The sequence below is a fragment of the Periplaneta americana genome, chromosome 6 (assembly GCF_040183065.1).
Source record: "Periplaneta americana isolate PAMFEO1 chromosome 6, P.americana_PAMFEO1_priV1, whole genome shotgun sequence".
Lineage (NCBI taxonomy): Eukaryota > Metazoa > Arthropoda > Insecta > Blattodea > Blattidae > Periplaneta > Periplaneta americana.
In genome coordinates this window covers 24,652,501-24,671,696 of record NC_091122.1, presented here as the reverse complement: position 1 = coordinate 24,671,696, position 19,196 = coordinate 24,652,501, and positions in this window count along the sequence as shown.

Genomic DNA, 19,196 nt, shown 5'->3' with positions numbered 1-19,196 from the left:
TTTATTTATTTATTTATTTATTTATTTATTTATTTATTTATTCTGGTGTAGTTAAGGCCATGAGGCCTTCTCTTCCACAACACCAGGAATACAAATACAATAATATAAATAAACAGAAAAAAAAACACTATATACAAAGTAAAGCTACACAAGAAATAAAGAGAGAGAAAAAACACTATAAACAAAGTAAAGCCACACAAAAATAATATACACAGGTTGCAGTCACACAAACCTATCTAACATATATCATATCATATCATATCATATCATATCATATCATATCATATCATATCATATCATATCATATCATATCATATCATATCATATCATATCATATCATATCATATCATATCACATCATATCATATCATATCACATCATATCATATCATATCATATCATATATCATATCATATCATATCATATCATATCATATCATATCATATCATATCATATCATATCATTTCATATCATATATCATTTCATATCATATCATATCGTAAACCTTATATTAGCATTGGATAAATCAATAGATAAACAAGTTTTTGGCGAGGTGATTTATTATGAGCATGTTTGTTTTATTATTGTCGTTCATCCAACACCATTTGCGTGCAAAGAAATCAGGCATTATACGAGACGAGAACCTGGAAGAACTTCAACATGAGTGAAGACAAACAATATGACAGTAAAATTTTGTTACAGAAAGCTTCATAGTGCCTACATTGTAGACCTTCTAAAATATTCCAACAGCTTTTCTTGGTTCGTTAAGATTAATTATTTAAAGAAAACCAACCCTACAGTCTACTTACATAACCTTTGAAAATAATATATATATATATACAGAGTGTTTCCGAGGTGGTGATACAAACTTTCAGGGATGATGGCGAAGGGCACATGTATCAATTTGAGATAAGGAACCATGGTCCGGAAATGAACGACTCGAAAGTTATAAGCAAAAATAGTTCTGTGGGAATGAAATAATTTTATTCCTTTGTACACCTTATTTATGTGTATTTATCTGTACATCTTACTATGAGCAAATGCTGGGTAACTATCGTTGCTGGACCACGGACTCATTTCACTGGCATTATCACCTCATTCAGACGCTAAATAACTTAAGATGTTGATAAAGCGTCGTAAAATAATCTACTAAAAAAACGCTTCTTAAGAATGTTAGATGAATTTCAAATCTTTCGTGGCCTTTGAATAACCCTTCAAGTCGAACCAACATTCCCTTGAATACACATAATCTGGGAACTTCTACGCCTCCACATATAATCCTTGTATCTTCAGTGTTACGTAACATCCTCCATTCACTTGTCAATTCACCCCTTCGCAGTTTCAGAACGTGGCCAGGAGCGCTTTGTAAATGAATGCAGGAGAAACTACAATGAACACGGTCGGTCTCAAGGCTGCCCACCTACGTGATGATTTCCGCGGACACACGAATCGATTACAAGGTTCGCCTTGAAAATAGTCCGCCCTCCTCATCTGCAGGATTCATAAATCATGAGCTGGGATCCATGCTGTCAGCACTGCGATCTGTCGCCCTCTGTTTGCCCAGCATTAGGTCCAGGGCTACTGCTAGTACCACACTAACACCAAGACGTAGAAAAGTTAGGTTAATTCCAACAGAAATGGACGGATGGATGGATGGGTAGATTGGTAGGTGTGGGGGTAGACGGGTTGGCAAGTGGATGGTGGATGAACAGTCAAGATAATTACCTAGATTCATTAGTTATTAATGGAGAAAAATTCGCTCCGGTGCCGTGGATCGAATCGGGAACACCCACTGGTTAGAGCGCCCAGTACTTAGAACTGGAGGTCCCGGGTTCGATCCCCGGCGACGGAGCAAATTTTTCTCCATTAATAACCATTGGTAACCGTAACAGATAATTCTTTAGTACCCAGAAGTTAATCCATACGTAGATTAATTACATTTGGCTAAATTTGGTTCGATTAAGTTAGTGTAGGGTAGGTCATATTAGCTTAAATTAGGGTAGGGTAGATTATATTAGATTAAACAGATTACATTAGGTTAGGTTAGATTAAGACAGATTTGTAATTTAGTTGATATGTAAATAAATTAAGGTGATATGTAATTAATTAAGATGGTATTTAATTAAATTGATTTGTAATTAATTAAGGTGATATGTTATTACTTAAATTGGTAATAGTTGGGTGAAATAGAAGTACTTACAAGTTAGGTTTACTTTTGCTTATTGTAGGCGTTATTATAGAATAGTTTTTATTTATAGTCCTAGGTTTATTGCATCTATTTATTTATAGTTAGAAATAAATTTAGGTTTATTTTTTTATTTTTTTATTTTTCTTTTATTGCTGTAATTATTGTGGAATTATAATGGTATTATTGTATATTATATATCACTGCCACCGGGTGTATACCCAACTGTAGTGTTACATACATACATACATACATTAGTTTAGAATAGATTAGATTGTTAGGTTATACTACAATATTAGATAAGGTTACAATGGATATATTACATTGGATTGATTAGATTGCACTAGATTAAATTGGGTTGGTTGGAATCGATTAGATCAGAATGGATGTATTAAATTCGTTAAGAATAGATTGGATTGATTCGATTAGACAGATTAGACTGGGTTGATTAGGTTCGATTAGATTGGATTGAATAAATTTAATGATATTAGATTAGATAGATTGAATTTGATTGATTACACCCGATTAGCTTAGATTGCATTGGCTGAATTAGGTTATATTGGATTGATTGGATTAATTATATTGGATTGATTAGGTTAAATAAATTAAATTGGACTGATTAGGTTCGATTAGACTAGATTGAATTGATTAGATAGTTGAAATTGAATTGATTAGGTTTGATTAGATTGGATTGATTAAATTCGATTAGACTAGATTAGACTGATTAAGTTTGATTAGATAGGATTGATTAAGTTCGATTAGATTGGATTGATTAGATAGATTAAATTAAATTGATTAGGTTGGATTTATTAGGTTTTATTAGATTGGTTTGATTAGCTTCGATTAGTTTAGATTGGATTGGTCAGATGGTTTAAATTGAATTGATTAGGTTTCATTAGATTGGATTGATTAGATATATTAAATTGGATTGATTAGGCTTAATTAGATTGAATTGATTAGGCTCAATTAAACTAGATTGGATTGATTAGATATATTAAATTGGATTGATTAGATTTGGTTAGGTTGGATTGATAAAATTTAATGATATTAGATTACATTGATTAAATTAGATAGATTGGATTGGATTGATTATACTTTATATGCTTAAAGTGGATGGATTGGATTAAGTTATATTGGATTGATGCGATTAGATTACATCAGATAAATTATACTGGATTAATAGCCACAGACAACGTCAGAATAGAAATATAAAATGCATGGCTACTACAATATGAATAAATATAGAAATAAAATCAAAAATAAATATACAATCACCAGATAATCACAAAAATAGGTTAAAAGTGTTAAAAGAAATGGTATAAAATCAGGTTAAAATGTACAGATTTGTCAATTATATAAGGTTAAAACAAAATAGTATCTAAAACGTAATACTGCTAAATTCGTTGACACTGTAGAGTGGATTTGCCATCAATGTCCTTCCCACCAACCTTCTGAAAATAAATGTGTTTCTTATATGCAATGGTAAAGAGGTATAAAGTTTATAAGTTTCCATATTATGGAAATAAAACTATTGCTTGTAGTACTATATTTGTACTTGGTGAAATATATGTCAAGTTTGGAACGGAGAGAATAATTATCAATAGATGAACAAGTAAGAAGAATATGAACATTGCCGTAAGCTGGGGTTACTTTGAACACAGAGGAATCTTTGACCATTTTTTCAGAAAATCATATTTAGGTTTCTACATGTTGCACTTGTTATAGATGAGGTAAATTTAGTATGAGAATGATTTTATAATAATTTACCTCCATCTAGCCTATAACAAATGCAGCATGTAGAAACCTAAATATGATTTTCTGAAAAAATGGTCAAAGTTTCCTCTGTGTTCAAAGTAACCCCAGTTTACGGTACGCTTAACATATAGAAGACAATCGAGAAAAAACATTGACGGCAACGTAAGTATTCCTAGTTGTACAGAAAGTGGTTTACAATGAGTTCTAGAAGAGACACCACAAATAATTCTCACTGCTCTCTTTTGAAGAATAAACAACTTAGAAACCGAAGTATGGTTACCCCACAAAAGCATCCAGTAACTTAAGTGACTGATGATGATGATGATGATGATGATGAATATATGTTATTCTGTGCAACCACATCTGATGACTGTAACACCATATTTCATTTGTTTAGCAACGGTTCCCTGGCGACATTCCTTGCCTCTGTCGAATATTTTCCGCCACACAAAATAATTCGTGATTCAACTTCTTAAAATAAGAAGTTCTAAGGAACTGTGAACGGTTCAATTCAGCTCATCAGCATATCGCGACTCCAGAGTAAAAAGTGTCTTTCTTCACTTCGTCTCCGTTTGATTTATCGCTACTGTCTGTATCGCCAAGCATAATTCCACGAAACATGCAAAACTTAGAGATGATATTGCAGTTTTTTCCTAGCGGGTTTTTAATTGGTATTTCTACGTATTCCTGCGCTGTTGCCACAATTATCTCTCTTGTCTTACGACACAGTGCAGTATCTCCAGTCAATTAGTGCTCTATTTACAGGACAGATGGGTGGTCTGTTAGGGAAAACAGCTGATAGCTTATGCAATGTGATTATTAAGGGTTTTAGGATTGCATAGGGAGCATGTCCTGGCCCTTTGTAATTGGTACTAGCCCAGCGTTTGGACGAACTAGAAAGACTCGATCAGTGTCGATATTATTTTACTCGTTTCCAAAACTTCAAAAAGTGCCCCTATCAGCATCCTGTCAAAAGAACTACCGGGTCTTTTCCGGGGTTAACAATGAACACGCTAGAGTAGTGGTTCCCATCATGTGGTCCGCAAGTGCCCAGGGGTCCACGAGTAATAATTATATATAATTATATTATATATTATAATTATATTATATACTAAATATGAAATAGACACAAATTTTTCTAGCTTTTTTGAAATCCTTCTATGCCGTTTAGGTAGATCAACTTTCATATGTCTTAGCAAAAAATTATCCTGTTCAACTTTTGTGCTATGTTTCTATACATTGTCTCTAAAATTAACTAGATCATTTAAGCAGAATAAACCTGCAGCACGTTTTCCTTTTTTCTCTGTTCTCAATGATTACAGTCTAGTTTGGATGAATGCCATTATTTTTAGGCGCAACTGTATATTTCTTACTCTTAGATTAACGTAGGCTGTTTCTACCCTTCCTGCCCCTTTCAGTAGCCTGAACGGATTTTGAATACTCAGGGTTCTTATCCAATTTTCAACACTACTCACAATATGTGCACTTACAACAGCGTCCAGATTTATGCTGAATTAAAGCAGGAAACAACAAAATATTATTTAATATTTGAGATCCGAAATAAATGTGTTGTCAAAATGCAAATGTATTACATTGTTGTAAAATATTGTAGCTTGTGAAACGGAATAAAAGTGTGACATGTTTAGTTAGAGGATATGTTGAGTTTTGTGAAAATTCAAGAACTGGAGATATTGAGTTTTGTGAAAACTCTCTACATTGAGGCACTCTTTTCAACGCAGAATGTTGAGTTTTGTGATATTACGAGCACTGCACCATTCTCCTCTCATTGCAATTGACCAGAATCCGTCGAAACCCGCATTTCGAAAAAAATGGCGTTTCTTGAGTTTTGTTAAAACGGTCCTCAATTCGAAAGGTGTCCGCAGGAACGGTATATATTTTTCAAATGACATTTCAATGAAACTTAACTTCGTCGATTTCTCTGATTTTTCTCAGCTTGAAGGAATATTTGTTTGCTTGTGTCAGACTTGTCAGATACAGAGTTTACTAGGAATGAGACCACGTGAGGAACTTTTCTAGTCTATTTATCCGTTACCGGTACTTTAGATTTTTAAATTCTTTGAATTAAATTTTCAGGGTCTAGCTTTAGTGTTCACCGTTCAGCATAAGATTGAAGCTTCATCATCATCATCATTATCATCATCTAATTCAAGCACTAGACCTAGTGGTCTGTTGCGGTCTCAATGGTTTCATGCCATCTCTTTAATAGTCTTCCAACAGATCGTTGTCCACAAGGGAGGAAATTGAGCACTGCCTTTGATCATCTTTCTGCTGGCATTCTCTCGAAATGCTGTTTCCAATTAATTCTATAAATGTGAAAACAATTTAATATAGGTTGAACGTTCAATTCTTCCAAAATTTCTGTATTTTATTTTCTATCCCAATGTTTGTATCGAGCTATTTTCCTCATGAATTTCATTTCGTTGGTAGAGTTATACGTTGAAAATCTTTTTTGTCAAAGTCCAGGCTTCTAATCCATAGACTAAAGTAGGTCGTGCTAAAATGTTGTACATTTTTAATCTTGTATGTTTCTGTACTAAATTAGGTTTAAAAACTGAATTGATAATGTCGATAACTTTTACAAAATTAGTTATTTTAGAATCGATATCTTTTTCTTTTTCGTATGCAAGACGGTACCCTAAATAGTTACATGTGTTCATTTGTTCTAGAAATCTGTTTTCAATACAGATTTTACTTCTTATTGGATATTTACCTTTAAACGGCGTAACATTTTATTTTTCTACACAATGGTCATATTAAGCAATGTTAAGGAAATTACGCTCCTTATGGTCTGGTCGTGTTGTCAACATAGAATTCAATTAATTTCCCACTCTAACATCCTAGCAACCAATTGTGATGCACTCTTGTCCGATATCGTTGGGAGTATGAAGAAAATCTTGATTTATTAACATTAAAATTGAAAGAATATTTTCCTTTCTGAAATTGAAAAAAAAAAAACCTTTGGATGAAAACCCTTGTGTGACAAAAAAAAAAGTTCTTCCGTCAAAGAATAAGAGAATCTGTTAGTTATTTTCTTCTGACTCGAACTCAAATTTACCTTGTTGCATTATTATCTGCATACACCCATGTATCCCCATATTTTTCGATCTACAATACAACACCTAAACGTCATTTGCATCAACATACAACATACTTGTGTCCATTTTCTGTTGGTTTCATTGAAGAACTGATATACATGGTGATCCATTTGGGTATGGATAAAATAAAAACACGGTAAAACATTTACTACTGAACTTTATTTGTTGAAACTTTGTGCATACAACACTGAAAGATAGGAGATTCCTCAGAGCTCAACATGACCCCCATTGCGCACCCTGCACAACTCATAAAGGTGATGCAATTCAGTCCACGTCATTTGTAACATAATAGGGGTGATTTATTGAAAAGCTTGAGTAATTTTTACTCTCAGATCATCAATGTTCCTGGGTTTCTGTGAATAGACAATGTCTTTAACAAAATCCCACACGAAGAAGTCAGGAGGGGTTAGATCTGGGGAGTTTGGGGGCGAAGCCAAGAGATAGCTGCTTCTCGTACTGGGTTTCATCTGCGACCTCCTGTACGTATTTTTAACACAACCTGTTTCTACAAATGTTCGATACCATAACATAATGGAATCGTATTTAGGTACATTACGCACACTATACTCACGTCGAAATTCCCTTTGAACTCTTTTAACACTCTCAAATTTAGCATACCAAAGAACACATTGTGCCCGCTGTTGATTTGTAATAGTCATTTTAATCATCTACGATTTTCATTTGTCCTTTCAGATTACGCATTGTTGATTGTCATGGAAACTCCCATCTTTTAATCACAATATAACCAGCAAGAAATGTTTCCTACTATCATAATAGCTTTATAATAATAAATTAATATTATCCATAACCAAACGGATCTGACTGTAGATCTAAATTTAATGTTGAGCGAAACCTGCAACTTAAGAATATCTACAATTGAATCAGACTTGTCAAAACTGCCAGCTACAAGGCAATATCAACCATCCCAATAATAAACTTGCGGAAAATCTAAGTGACTATTTTAATGTTTCTCAGAAAAACGTGACATCTTTCTATTTATGTGTTTTCATGTTGAAATTGTATTCAGAAGCTAAAACTAAAATTTAATATCGCTTTACGAATCCTTCAAATAAGCCTCGGAATGGGACTGATTCTCTGGCACGACCACATATTTGGGGCTAAGTGAGATGAAGTTACAGGAGAATGGAGAAAGTTACACAACACAGAACTGCACGCATTGTATTCTTCACCTGACGTAATTAGGAACATTAAATCCAGACGTTTGAGATGGGCAGGGCATGTAGAACGTATGGGTGAATCCAGAAATGCATATAGAGTGTTAGTTGGGAGGACGGAGGGAAAAAGACCTTTAGGAAGGCCGAGACGTAGATGGGAAGATAATATTAAAATGGATTTGAGGGAGGTGGGATAAGATGATAGAGAATGGATTAATCTTGCTCAGGATAGGGACCAATGGCGGGCTTATGTGAGGGCGGCAATGAACCTGCGGGTTCCTTAAAAGCCAGTAAGTAAGTAACAATTCATTACTTACTAACTTACAAATGGCTTTTAACAATTCATTACTTACTTACTTACAAATGGCTTTTAAGGAACCCGAAGGTTCATTGCCGCCCTCACATAAGCCCGCCATCGGTCCCTATCCTGTGCAAGATTAATCCAGTCTCTATCATCACACCTCACCTCCCTCAAATCCATTTTAATATTATCCTCCCATCTACGTCTCGGCCTCCCTAAAGGTCTTTTTCCCTCCGGACTCCCAACTAACACTCTATATGAATTTGTGGATTCGCCCATACGTGCTACATGCCCTGCCCATCTCAAACGTCTGGATTTGAAGTTCCTAATTATGTTAGGTGAAGAATACAATGCGTGAAGTTCTGTGTTGTGTAACTTTCTCCATTCTCCTGTAACTTCATCCCGCTTAACCCCAAATATTTTCCTAAGCACCTTATTCTCAAACACCCTTTACCTATGTTCCTCTCTCAAAGTGAGAGTCCAAGTTTCACAACCATAAAGAACAACCGGTAATACAACAGTTTTATAAATTCTAACTTTCAGATTTTTTGACAGCAGACTGGATGATAAGAGCTTCTCAACCGAATAATAACACGCATTTCCCATATTTATTCTGCGTTTAATTTCCTGCCGAGTGTCATTTATATTTGTTACTGTTGCTCCAAGATATTTGAATTTTTCCACCTCTTCGAAGGATAAATCTCCAATTTTTATATTTCCATTTCGTACAATATTCTGGTCACGAGACATAATCATATACTTAGTCTTTTCGGGATTTACTTCCAAACCTACCTATCTCTTTACTTGCTTCAAGTAGAATTTCCGTGTTTTCCCTAATCGTTTGTGTATTTTCTCCTAACATATTCACGTCATCCGCATAGACAAGAAGCTGATGTAACCCGTTCAATTCCAAACCCTGCCTGTTATCCTGAACTTTCCTAATGCCATATTCTAAAGCGAAGTTAAAAAGTAAAGGTGATAGTGCATCTCCCTGCTGTAGCCCGCAGTGAATTGGAAACGCATCAGATAGAAACTGACCTATACGGACTCTGCTGTATGTTTCACTGAGACACATTAAGAATACTTAATTCACTACATAATGAAAATATGTAATAAGTAGAACATATATATAAGCCCAAATTATGCAAAGTATTTTTGAGGGAGAGCCGACATGAAGTACTGTAGGGACTTTAAGAGATCTGTGACACTCAAAAAGTTAGGAACTACTGCTCTAGAGACCAAATCATCAAAGCTTTATGCATATATCACGTTTTTATTCTGAGATGATATCGCAATGTCCTGGTGCACGGACCGCAAAGTAAATAACATGTGGGAGTACAGCAACGTCTTGACGAATTACCACACGATAACTCAAGAGTCTGGAATATGTACAAAACATGAGTCAACCATTCTTCACATCAAACGGGCGCCAAATTCGTTACTATCATAGGCGATGATGAATCAATTAGAAATTCAATAGAATTAGTTTCAATGTTTCATCAGATGTAATCGAGATTCGATAGACCTCTCATCCAGAGAAGTTTCAGTTCAATTCCTACAGGTACCCGTGGTGAAACAGAAAATATCACGCAAATCGTCTGTAGCTGCATTTAGATTGGCAACAGGCCATGACTGTTTGGCTAAACACCTGCATAGAATTGGAATATATCAGTCCCCTAACTGCTCATTGTCCAACTCAAATCAAGAAATGGATTCGGAACACCTCAAAATCTGTGCTTCAGTGGCTGACCATGACAATACCTTTGAAAAATATTGGAGTGCAAGAGGTCAAATAACTTTATTGTCAAACGACTGGCATTAGAAAACAACAACATATATTATATAGGACTATATGATTTTTCAGACCTCTCTTATTATCTTTTACGCTTTTTTTCTTCCAAAACAACGCCAACCCTTATCTAAAAGTCCGTGTTATTGTGCATGCCACTTGAAAATTCGATCAGTTCGTAAAGCACACTTTTCAATTATTCTATGTTTAATTTGTACTTACTTACTTACAAATGGCTTTTAAGAAATCCGCAGGTTCATTGCCGCCCTCACATAAGCCCGCCATTGGTCCCTATCCTGAGCAAGATTAATCCACTCTATGTCATCGTATCCCACCTCTCTCAAATCCATTTTAATATTATCCTCCCATCTACGTCTCGGCCTCCCCAAAGGTTTTTTCCCTCCGGCTTCCCGACTAACACTCTATATGCATTTATGGATTCGCCCATACGTGCTACATGCCCTGCCCATCTCAAACGTCTGCATTTAATGTTTCTAATTATGTCAAATGAAGAATACAATGCGTGCAGTTCTGCGTTGTGTAACTTTCTCCATTCCCCTGTAACTTCATCCTTCTTAGCCCTAAATATTTTCCTAAGAACCTTATTCTCAAACACCCTTAGCTTCTGTTCCTCTCTCAAAGTGAGAGTCCAACTTTCAAAACCAAACACAACAACCGTTAATATAACTGTTTTATAAATTCTAATTTTAAGATTTTTTGACAGCAGACTAGATGACAAAAGCTTCTGAATCGAATAATAACAGTCATTTTCCATATTTATTCTGCGTTTAATTTCCTCTCGATTGTCATTTATATTAGTTACTGTTACTCTAAGATATTTGAATTTTTCCATCCCTTCGAAGGATAAATCTCCAGTTTTTATATTTCCATTTCGTACAATATTCTCGTCACGTGACATAAACATATACTTTGTCTTTTCGGGATTTAATTCCAAACCTATCGTTTTACTTGCTTCAAGTAAAGTTTCTGTGTTTATCCTAATCGTTTGTGGATTTTCTCCTAACATATTCACGTCATCCGCATAGACAAGAAGCTGATGTGACCCGTTCAATTCCAAATGTAAATATAATATTAATAATAATATTAATCTTAATTATATTCTTGAAATAATTGTAGCTGTAATCTACCGGAAACGGGGAACGGAAGGTCTAATGATCTTACCTCTACCAGGTTAAATAAATTAATACTGAATACTGAACAAATACGTACTAAACTAAATATATATTTTGTTTTCAGCACGAATTTATTAGAAATTATTTTTTTAAGAGAAAATTTTATTTTATTCACGAAATTTTAATTTAGAGTGCTCAAATATTGATAATATTTCAATTCTATACATGGGAGGACTGATAGTAGGAAGAAGAAGAATAAACTGTGTAAGATTTGCTGATGATATGACGTTGTTAGCAGAAGAGGAGATGATACTAAGGGATATGCTACTGGAGCTAAATGTTAGCTGTAAGCAGTATGGGATGAAGATAAATGCAAATAAGACGAAGAGCATGGTAACAGAAATAAAAGTAAAGAAGATAAATTACGAATTATAAATGAGGCAGTAGAGCAAATGGACAGCTTCAGATACTAATTATAAGCAGTAACATGAGCTGCTGCCAGGAAGTGAAAAGGAGAATAGCAATGGCAAAGGAAGCTTTTAATAGGAAAAGGAGCATCTCCTGCGGACTTCTGGAGAAAGAACTAAGGAAGAGATTAGTGAAGTGCTTTGTATGGAATATGGCATTGTACGGGGCAGAAACATGGACATTACGACGAAGTGAAGAGAAGCGAATAGAAGCATTTGAAATGTGGATGTGGAGAAAAATGGAACGTGTGAAGTGGACAGACAGAATAAGAAATGAAGCTGTGTTGGAAAGAGTGGGTGAAGAAAGAATGATGCTGAGACTGATCAGAAAGAGGAAAAGGAATTGGCTGGGTCACTGGCTGAGAAGAAACTGCCTATTGAAGGATGCACTGAAAGGAATGGTGAACGGGAGAAGTGTTCGGGGTAGAAGAAGATATCAGATGATAGACGACATTAAGATATTTGGATCATACGAGGAGGTAAAGGAATCAATATAGAATTTTGAATGTAATAGTCAAACCAGATTTTGAGTCACTCTGCATTAAGTATAAGCTACAAATATCTTAAATGTTTTGTGGTGTCTATTAGTTTACATTGTTCACATACAGAATGCGAAACTGTGACACAAATTTTTCTACACTATGAGTCACTTAGAGGCATGAAATTAATTGGTCAAGAAAGTAAATAATGTACAAAGGATTTTTGTAATAATGAATTATTCTCAAATTTCAGTATTATTATATAGGGCACAACCGTCCAGCATAAGTACTAGTGATACATATTTTAGCGATATAAAATTTCATGTGAAACAATTTACAAATATTCTCTGTAAATATTTGAATAAATTCCCTCCGTCTCGTTGTTTGACATAAATATGCGCACATGAAAAATCGTCGTCTGACACTCAAGTGGGAGTAGCTACGTACAGTTATCCGCAATTGCAGTGTCAAAATGCCATCGCTGATGGTTACAAATGCATCTGAAACTGGGAGGGTTCACGGCCAATTAGCTGTGCATCAGATAACCAATTGGTACACATATTAACACTTCAATTAGGACGAATCAGGATCACATGCATAGCTTCATTCTCTTCTAATTTACAGTCCCTCGTTCGAAGTTACTGATTCGGGCAGATGTTGGCTTAACCGGTATCACATAAACTTGGTAATTAAAAATATATTTATATGAAGCTTCAGAAATATCTGTTTTACGTATGAGAAAATTATTGTCGAATGTGTATGAGAGAATATTCAATTAACTAAGATTTTGATTGTTAATAATTTGGTTTGAAACGTCTCAAATAGCGAAAATAACATTTTCTTGGCTAGCGATCCCTTTGTAGCGGGAGAAATACATGAAGTCATAGGGAAAAACAAGGTAAAGGTAAGTGGAGACGGCAAAGAGATCAGTGCGGGCGAGAGTGGACAATAGAAAGAAGAGGAAATGGAAAAGATGAATAGAGAAGAAAGTTAGAACAAATACGAAAAATGAAATAAAATACGAGTATAAGAAACACAAAAACAAGGAATAAAAATAATGTCAGATTTGAGAAGGTGAAAAGAGGAACAGAATAAAGAAATAGTAGAAGAAACAAGGTGTAGAAGGATAAATAGAGAAGAGAAGAGAAGAGAAGAGAAGAGAAGAGAAGAGAAGAGAAGAGAAGAGAAGAGAAGAGAAGAGAAGAGAAGAGAAGAGACAATATTCAGAAAATGTGTGCAAGAGAAGAGAAGAGAAGAGAAGAGAAGAGAAGAGAAGAGAAGAGAAGAGAAGAGAAGAGAAGAGAAGAGAAGAGAAGAGAAGAGAAGGGAAGAGAAGAGAAGTCAGTAATCTACACGTGAATCAATTACTGTTCGTAGTTGTAACATAGTCTAGTAGCCTATATACAGTCACGAAGCTTGAGGTGATGAGAGTACTAGGAACAATAGACTGTGCCGGTCTATTTCGCATTGTTTGTGATGAGGCGATAGTAGCGATCCTAGTGGTTAGCAACTATCTATGGATGCATATTCCCTACATATTGAGCTTCTTGACTGTACTAGACTGTGCTGTAATTGACGGTGGAATATAGAGTGTAGGGAGACGGCAAAGAGATCAGTGCGGGGGAGAGTGGACAATAGAAAGAAGAGGAAATGGGAAAGATGAATGGAGAAGAAAGTTAGAACAAATACGAAAAATGAAATAAAATACGAGTATAAGAAACACCAAAACAAGGAATAAAAATAATGTCAGATTTGAGAAGGTAAAAAGAGGAACAGAATAAAGAAATAGTAGAAGAAACAAGGTGTAGAAGGATAAATAGAGAAGAGAAGAGAAGAGAAGAGAAGAGAAGAGAAGAGAAGAGAAGAGAAGAGAAGAGAAGAGAAGAGAAGAGAAGGAGACAATATTCAGAAAATGTGTGCAAGAGAAGAGAAGAGAAGAGAAGAGAAGAGAAGAGAAGAGAAGAGACAATATTCAGAAAATGTGTGCAAGAGAAGAGAAGAGAAGAGAAGAGAAGAGAAGAGAAGAGAAGAGAAGAGAAGAGAAGAGAAGAGAAGAGAAGAGACAATATTCAGAAAATGTGTGCAAGAGAAGAGAAGAGAAGAGAAGAGAAGAGAAGAGAAGAGAAGAGACAATATCCAGAAAATGTGTGCAAGAGAAGAGAAGAGAAGAGAAGAGAAGAGAAGAGAAGAGAAGAGAAGAGAAGAGAAGAGAAGAGAAGAGAAGTCAGTAATCTACACGTGAATCAATTACTGTTCGTAGTTGTAACATAGTCTAGTAGCCTATATACAGTCACGAAGCTTGAGGTGATGAGAGTACTAGGAACAATAGACTGTGCCGGTCTATTTCGCATTGTCTGTGATGAGGCGATAGTAGCGATCCTAGTGGTTAGCAACTATCTATGGATGCATATTCCCTACGTTTTGAGCTTCGTGACTGTACTAGACTGTGCTGTAATTGACGGTGGAATATAGAGTGTAGGGAAGTGCACCGAGAAAAACTGCCCCAGACTTGATTGATGTCATCACCAGCATTGGCGTATTGCTAGGAGGTGAAGTGTCTCTTAAATCTCTCGCTCTGAGGCAGATGTCTGTCTAACAGGCGCCAATGCATGTCACACATAAGACGGTTTTATACGCGGAGAAGCAACAACACTTTAAACAAATTATCGCCAGTTGTACACTTACACCCCTCCTGACGTCATTATTTTGTGATGTCATCGGACATGACAGGATATAGCTAGAACTTCAATAATCATAATAATCTGTCTAGTTCTCGTTTTCTTTCATTCTTTAATTGTTATTGTTTTTATTAGTTGACATGTGTGACACCAGAGCACACCCGCCTCCCCTCCCGCTCGCTTTTGTCTCATTCATGCGGATACACAGTGCATTCCAAACAGCTTTGCTCCTTTCACAAGTAGGCAGGACTCGGTCTTTATTAAACACTTCCTAGCAGGCGACCTAAACTTTCTGTTTGCTTCAATTACGTCTGTATGAATAAGACGGTAGACTTTAATCGTTGAATATAATCCAATTAAACCATTCACAGGAAATGATAATCTATTCCGACGATACTTGACGGCCATTTGTGTTTTACGATCTGGTAAGGGCAGGTTAGTGGCTTCCGAGTCCAAAGGATAGGTAATCGATGACCGGTCTAGTCATAATTTCTCTTTCTGAGCCTTCAGATCCTGTATTCGGTGAGATACGAAGTCTTATCCGTTTTTTTTTTATTTTATATTTTATGCTTAACGATTTTGTATTAAATTTAAGGTTCCCATTTTATTTTATTTGGAAACCGGGGCATTTGAAAAATACCTCACTAAAAACATGGGACATTTTGTAAAAAAGCGGAACATACAAAAAGGGGAAAAAATGTAAACATTATCAGTTAATTAAAGTTTAATTATTTATTAAAATATTAAACTGAAGTACGTACTACTAGACTACTTGGGCCATATTTTTAGACATTCTTAGCGTGGGCTTCCGGTGGATGATCAGCGAACTAACGTTTTTCGTATTCATAAACCAGTGTTAGCGATATGATATGATATGATATGATATGATATGATATGATATGATATGATATGATATGATATTTATTTATTTATTTATTTATTTATTTATTTAAATTCAAATATACAGAATAAAGAAATATAATTACAAAACAAACAAAGAGAAATGCAAATAAAATAATACAAGCAATATAAAAAGAAGATACAGTAGTATTAACAAAATTTGAGACCGAATGAGCAGCGCTCGTGCTCGGTCGCAGTTCAGATGTAATATTAAAATAATAATAATAATAATAATAAAAATAAGTAAGTAAAATAAAATAGGAACTAAAATATAATTACAGCGGCAATGGAATTATATAATATAATATTAACACTAGAGAAGAATAATATCGCACGTGAAAAGTAGGACTAATATATATTTCAAAATTATAGAATACAAATATAATATAGGTAGATTAATTCATACACATAGGCTATAAATTTATTTAATCAAATTGAAGATATTAACACGTTTCTAATTTTCTTGTTATATGATATGATATGATATGATATGATATGATATGATATGATATGATATGATATATGATATGATATGATATGATATGATAGGATATGATATGATACGATACGATACGATACGATACGATACGATACGATACGATACGATACGATACGATACGATACGATACGATACGATACGATACGATATGATATGATATGATATGATATGATATGATATGATATGATATGATATGATATGATATATGATATGATATGATATATGAAGAGTTCGGGGGAAAAACGATGAATGTCACATTTCTGTTAAGGATTAGATAAGGATCTAATTGAGTCTATAACTGCAAGATGTAGTGCTGTTTCTATAGAAAATAAAGGAAAGGGTTACTGTATGCGTGGTGATAATTCTCCTTTTTACCATTATTCATAAGAATAACATTAAATTTCGCAGTGATCCATTGAATTAGATAATGACATCAACCTTAACAAAACTGTGACATTCATCTTTTTCCCGCGAACTCTTCATATGATATGATATGATGTGATATGATATGATATATGATTTGATATATGATATGATATGATATGATATGATATGATATGATATGATATGATATGATATGATATGATATGATATGATATGATATGATATGATATGATATGATATATGATTTGATATATGATATGATATATGTGATATGATGTAATATGATATATGATATGATATGATATATGATATGATATGATATGATATGATATGATATATGATATATGATATGATGTGATATATGATATGATATGATATGATATGATATGATATGATATGATATGATATGATATGATATGATATGATATGATATGATATATGATATATGATATGAATCCTGTACAAGTAATCAGTCGATAACCGGAGCTAGTTTAGCACGCTCGTAGCGCGGGCTAGCGAAATGTCTATGCATAGCACCCCTTTTATTTTATTTTCATCACAGCACAGTAATTTTCACGGACTTTTCTTTACATACAGATATTATGTTGAACGTTCTGCTGAAGTAGATGCACAGTCTTTTTTTTTTCTGCTGAAGTAGATTCTCAGTGAATATTATATTTACACAGACTGTGTATTTGTTCAAGAAGTTTGGGCTCTTCCAACATTACATTGAAAAATTCAACACACATTATCTGTACTAAAATTGGTTTTTATCATTATTAATGCTTTTACAGTTTCAATAGTGAGTTTTTTCTTTCGTCTGTCCACATTGCATTAATGAGTGAAACATTACGCTATGGCTGCATTTGAACCTGGTAATGCTTAACAAAGTAACATCAGAATAAACATAACACTCATGTCTTCCTTCTTAAAATATTCAAACATTTCACACCACTTTTCACTTACAGTTTGATTTCTCGTATTTCAATCTTCAGATTTATTGTCACAATATTTTTGCACACATAGGCCTATAGAAACTCACCAAATAATTCATCTTCGTCGATTTTAAAACTTCCTACATCAGTTTCAATATATTCATTCGGTAGGATACTCACAAGTAAAGCCCTTTTTTTTTAAATAGAGAAAAAGCGGGACATTTTCCCGTCTCGAAAAATGTTTTTGGAGCGGTGGGACTTTCTGTAAAAAAAACGGGACCGTCCCGGGTAAAACGGGACGAATGGGATCCCTATTTAAATTATAGTTGTGTAGTTTCAGTGTACAACTTATCGATCTATATTAATACGGAATTAACTTTCTGTTTTATTATATTGCAAAGTTATATTTGCAAAAATATTTTCGACTTATTTAAAAAGTCATCTTCAGGTGGAGAACACAATAAATGGCACATTGAACACAGGTGATGTACAGTGAGAGAACATTTGTGCATATTATAAAATTGAACATGTATAAAACATTATAAAATTACTATTAAACTAAAAGATTATTAAAATAGAAGCACATTTACAGTAGGTATGGTGTGTGGATAAGCTTCAGGGCTTCTACCGCGTTGTCTTGGTGTTGAAGCCCTGAAGCTTATCCACACACCATGTACACCAGCCGCGGAAGCCTACGCGAACACATTTAGGTATATTTCTACTCAAACTACATGTACCTAGTGGCAAAGATAACCACACAGACAAAAAAGAAACAGACAAACTATAAACGGTCATTGAAGACAGTATCTCTGCTTCATACGGCTTTGAGACTTAAACCACACGTATAGTGAGGATCACGTAAGTGTAGTTCCTAAAGTCTAAGTTGGCAGTCTCTTAAGTGTTGCCAACTAATACCAGTTCTCACTAAAGATGAAAAAAATCACAATGCTACGTAGTGAAATAATAATAATAATAATAATAATAATAATAATAATAATAATAATAATAATAATTAGTGTATCAATCTTTGCTTCTGTAACAGTTGTGCAGCATGATTATTCGTTTTATTATATTTTCTGTGACGTTAGCTCTGTACTAATATTGTTATTTATCTACTGCTATATAATAATATTTTGTAAAACGTTTCTACATTGTCGCAGTATATAGGCGGAACACTATGTATGGACCTATCATATTATATATGTGGTAAATCAAATATTGAATAATTATTAATTAGGAATAATAACTGTATATCGAAGTTTTTCATACTATTTTATTTATAACTTCATGTTCCTGTTTTGGTACGTTCCATTAAACGTTCGTCATAAACGCAGAAAATATAGCCTTATTTTTACCGTGTGAGCAAAACATATGTGTATATTATCTGTCGCCTTCCATACAA